Raw genomic sequence first — 5,528 nt, 5'->3', positions numbered from 1 at the left:
GAGAACGTATGTATATGTTTTAGAGTTGAATAAATTAGTCTTCATTGTTTTGGAAAGTTACAATTGTTTAGAAGCTACATCCTGTTCTTTCTTTTCCTTTGCATCTAAAATAAAACCTGTCATGCAAAAATCAAGCAATGGAACATCCAGGACGGAATGTAACAAAAGTATGAGAACAAAAGTTGTGTGGTTTTAGTTGCTTGAGACTGCAGTCGTGTGTGTGAGTTGCGTTTGTGTGTGAGTTGCGTGTGTGTGTGTGTGTGTGTGTGTGTGTGTGTGTGTTTGTGTGCGCGCGCGCGCGCGCGCACTAGCGTGTTTATATTGTTGACAAGGCCATTGGCTGAAAGCTTTTAAGTGTGAAAATATTTTTGCGTTGCCTCAATACCTCTGCTATATGGTGAGTGGCAACTTTCCTTCTCATGATATTGTTAAAACCTGTCATGATTATAGAAAGCAAATCAGATTGTCTATGTATTGAGATTATACAACTGACCATCAGTCAACATTGCTTTTGTGTAGTGTGGGTGTCACTTCATTTTGATTTAATGTCCTTCACTTGCAGATTTGTGTTCTTGCAGGAAAGGAGGAGAACAAGGGTGATAATTAGTGGTATAAAAAATAAAAGTACCATCTGATTAGTTATTAAAACTGGAAGTCTGGGAAAGTGCCGATAGGAATACATATGGGAAAAAGTACTAAGCTGCCAGATTTCAGGACCAGAAGTTTCAATTTTGGAAATGAAAGGTAAAGGCAGAAGAAATGAAAGGAAAGGATAAAATAGTTACATACAAGTAGTGGATGAAGCAGAACTAAGAGCCTTGTTGGAGGAAAGACATATGGGGTTTTTAAGACTACTTACTATCTTACTTAAAGCCTTGTAGCGACTGATAAAACCATGTCAGGTCATTCCATATCAAATCGCCCAATAAAAAATAAATTTTACACCCACCTACTGAGATTTTCATGAAATTTGGCTCAAATGGTTCTAATACCATCCTGACAACACCTGCAATTTTTTTTTGCTGTATCTCTTACAGTTTTTTTTATAAATTTTTAAAGTTTTTATGTTTTGCGTTTTCTGAACCTTTGGAAATGGTCAATTTAATTTGTATTCAAAACTTTAAATTTGCTTATCTTAAAAACTCTTTTAGATAACATCATGAATTCTTGCAGCAAGTTTATTTATTATACATATTTGAAGATAAAAATGATGCTATTAAAATATATTAATATTTTCTATGAAAAAAAAATATATGTATTTTTTTTTAAACGGATGTTTTGTTTTATAAGAATTGCAATATCTAGAGTCTCAGACCTGATAGAATGCTCAAATTTGTTTTAATTTACTCTTAAAAATATAGGCTATTTGATAAAACAAAAATAATGATGGCTTTTTAACATGTTTATTAATTATAGTAGATTACATAAATAAATAATACTACACATTGATCTTGCCAAAAGCCGAGAAGCGATTCTTCTTAGTGTTGTAGCTCTCTGGGGCACTCTGGGATGCACTCTGGGTGCCCTGTGTGCACAGTAGATAAATAAGTACTTAAAGAATGTGTATAGGGTGGTTTTGGTGTGGGGATGGTGGGTGGGTATTTTGTTTTTGTAGTTGCGTTATAATATTTCTTATCTTTCTTTGTCATTTTCTCATCTGTCCATGAACCATGGACCTTGCCGTTGGTGGGGAGGCTTGCGTGCCTCAGCGATACAGATGGCCGTACCGTAGGTGCAACCACAACGGAGGGGTATCTGTTGAGAGGCCAGACAAACATGTGGTTCCTGAAGAGGGGCAGCAGCCTTTTCAGTAGTTGCAGGGGCAACAGTCTGGATGATTGACTGATCTGGCCTTGTAACACTAACCAAAACGGCCTTGCTGTGCTGGTACTGCGAACGGCTGAAAGCAAGGGGAAACTACAGCCGTAATTTTTCCCTAGGACATGCAGCTTTACTGTATGATTAAATGATGATGGCGTCCTCTTGGGTAAAATATTCCGGAGGTAAAATAGTCCCCCATTCGGATCTCCGGGCGGGGACTACTCAAGAGGACGTCGTTATCAGGAGAAAGAAAACTGGCAATCTACGGATCGGAGCGTGGAATGTCAGATCCCTTAATCGGGCAGGTAGGTTAGAAAATTTAAAAAGGGAAATGGATAGGTTAAAGTTAGATATAGTGGGAATTAGTGAAGTTCGGTGGCAGGAGGAACAAGACTTTTGGTCAGGTGATTACAGGGTTATAAATACAAAATCAAATAGAGGTAATGCAGGAGTAGGTTTAATATTGAATAAAAAAATAGGAGTGTGGGTTAGCTACTACAAACAGCATAGTGAACGCATTATTGTGGCCAAGATAGACACAAAGCCCATGCCTACTGCAGTAGTACAAGTTTATATGCCAACTAGCTCTGCAGATGATGAAGAAATTGATGAAATGTATGACGAGATAAAAGAAATTATTCAGGTAGTGAAGGGAGACGAAAATTTAATAGTCATGGGTGACTGGAATTCGTCAGTAGGAAAAGGGAGAGAAGGAAACGTAGTAGGTGAATATGGATTGGGGGAGAGAAATGAAAGAGGACGCCGGCTGGTAGAGTTTTGCACAGAGCATAACTTAATCATAGCTAACACTTGGTTCAAGAATCATAAAAGAAGGTTGTATACCTGGAAGAATCCTGGAGATACTAAAAGGTATCAGATAGATTATATAATGGTAAGACAGAGATTTAGGAACCAGGTTTTAAATTGTAAGACATTTCCAGGGGCAGATGTGGATTCTGACCACAATCTATTGGTTATGAACTGCAGATTGAAACTGAAGAAACTGCAAAAAGGTGGGAATTTAAGGAGATGGGACCTGGATAAACTGAAAGAACCAGAGGTTGTAGAGAGTTTCAGGGAGAGCATAAGGGAACAATTGACAGGAATGGGGGAAAGAAATACAGTAGAAGAAGAATGGGTAGCTCTGAGGGATGAAGTAGTGAAGGCAGCAGAGGATCAAGTAGGTAAAAAGACGAGGGCTAATAGAAATAAGAGACATTCAATACAAAATTAAAGTCATAACAACCATAGAACCATCTGGGTAACAGAAGAAATATTGAATTTAATTGATGAAAGGAGAAAATACAAAAATGCAGTAAATGAAGCAGGCAAAAGGGAATACAAACGTCTCAAAAATGAGATCGACAGAAAGTGCAAAATGGCTAACCAGGGATGGCTAGAGGACAAATGTAAGGATGTAGAGGCTTGTCTCACTAGGGGTAAGATAGATACTGCCTACAGGAAAATTAAAGAGACCTTTGGAGAAAAAGAAAAACCACTTGTACGAATATCAAGAGCTCAGATGGCAACCCAGTTCTAAGCAAAGAAGGGAAGGCAGAAAGGTGGAAGGAGTATATAGAGGGTTTATACAAGGGTGATGTACTTGAGGACAATATTATGGAAATGGAAGAGGATGTAGATGAAGATGAAATGGGAGATAAGATACTGCGTGAAGAGTTTGACAGAGCACTGAAAGACCTGTGTCGAAACAAGGCCCCGGGAGTAGACAACATTCCATTAGAACTACTGATGGCCTTGGGAGAGCCAGTCCTGACAAAACTCTACCATCTGGTGAGCAAGATGTATGAGACAGGCGAAATACCCACAGACTTCAAGAAGAATATAATAATTCCAATCCCAAAGAAGGCAGGTGTTGACAGATGTGAAAATTACCGAACTATCAGTTTAATAAGTCACAGCTGCAAAATACTAACGCGAATTCTTTACAGACGAATGGAAAAACTGGTAGAAGCGGACCTCGGGGAAGATCAGTTTGGATTCCGTAGAAATGTTGGAACACGGGAGGCAATACTAACCTTACGACTTATCTTAGAAGAAAGATTAAGAAAAGGCAAACCTACATTTCTAGCATTTGTAGACTTAGAGAAAGCTTTTGACAACGTTAACTGGAATACTCTCTTTCAAATTCTGAAGGTGGCAGGGGTAAAATACAGGGAGCGAAAGGCTATTTACAATTTGTACAGAAACCAGATGGCAGTTATAAGAGTCGAGGGGCATGAAAGGGAAGCAGTGGTTGGGAAAGGAGTGAGACAGGGTTGTAGCCTCTCCCCGATGTTATTCAATCTGTATATTGAGCAAGCAGTAAAGGAAACAAAAGAAAAATTCGGAGTAGGTATTAAAATTCATGGAGAAGAAGTAAAAACTTTGAGGTTCGCCGATGACATTGTAATTCTGTCAGAGACAGCAAAGGACTTGGAAGAGCAGTTGAACGGAATGGACAGTGTCTTGAAAGGAGGATATAAGATGAATATCAACAAAAGCAAAACGAGGATAATGGAATGTAGTCAAATTAAATCGGGTGATGCTGAGGGGATTAGATTAGGAAATGAGACACTTAAAGTAGTAAAGGAGTTTTGCTATTTAGGGAGTAAAATAACTGATGATGGTCGAAGTAGAGAGGATATAAAATGTAGACTGGCAATGGCAAGGAAATCGTTTCTGAAGAAGAGAAATTTGTTAACATCGAGTATTGATTTAAGTGTCAGGAAGTCGTTTCTAAAAATATTTGTATGGAGTGTAGCCATGTATGGAAGTGAAACATGGACGATAACCAGTTTGGACAAGAAGAGAATAGAAGCTTTCGAAATGTGGTGCTACAGAAGAATGCTGAAGATAAGGTGGGTAGATCACGTAACTAATGAGGAGGTATTGAATAGGATTGGGGAGAAGAGAAGTTTGTGGCACAACTTGACTAGAAGAAGGGATCGGTTGGTAGGACATGTTTTGAGGCATCAAGGGATCACAAATTTAGCATTGGAGGGCAGCGTGGAGGGTAAAAATCGTAGAGGGAGACCAAGAGATCAATACACTAAGCAGATTCAGAAGGATGTAGGTTGCAGTAGGTACTGGGAGATGAAGAAGCTTGCACAGGATAGAGTAACATGGAGAGCTGCATCAAACCAGTCTCAGGACTGAAGACCACAACAACAACAACAGATTACATTAGAATTATGTACAAAGATACTTACGACACTTATGTATAACCCAACTGATTGCTTGAAACATTGAATTTTTTGAGTAATTTTGTCTTTTTAATAAACATTAATGCTGATTCAAACTGTTTTTCCACTTCATCCAGGAGCTTTCAGTTCTTTTGATACAGTCTTTTTTGAAGTAATACATTCTCCCAGTGCCGCGTGATTGAGGTGCTTCTACTACACAGACTATGTGCTCCAAAGGCACTATGCAGGAATCTTCTCTTTCAGGCCAATAAAATGATGCAGCAAGTCCTGAAGGATGTAGAAATAGAATTTCTGCATCTTCTTCATCATTGAATATTGTTTTTACCAGTCCAAAGTACCAGTTACCATCATAATTTGCAGCCACATAGCTATTTATGGATGGTTCAACACGAACCCAATCAGAAGAAGAATGGAAAGAAAAGACTAAGGAGGGTTTTACACTATCTGTAGTCCTTCTAATTTCATGGTTGTTTGTTGGAAGTGGTTTGAAGTTATGAAAACTTC

This window comes from Schistocerca nitens, chromosome 9, assembly GCF_023898315.1.
Source record: "Schistocerca nitens isolate TAMUIC-IGC-003100 chromosome 9, iqSchNite1.1, whole genome shotgun sequence".
NCBI classification, from domain to species: Eukaryota; Metazoa; Arthropoda; class Insecta; order Orthoptera; family Acrididae; genus Schistocerca; species Schistocerca nitens.
Note: the sequence above shows the minus strand (reverse complement) of the source record.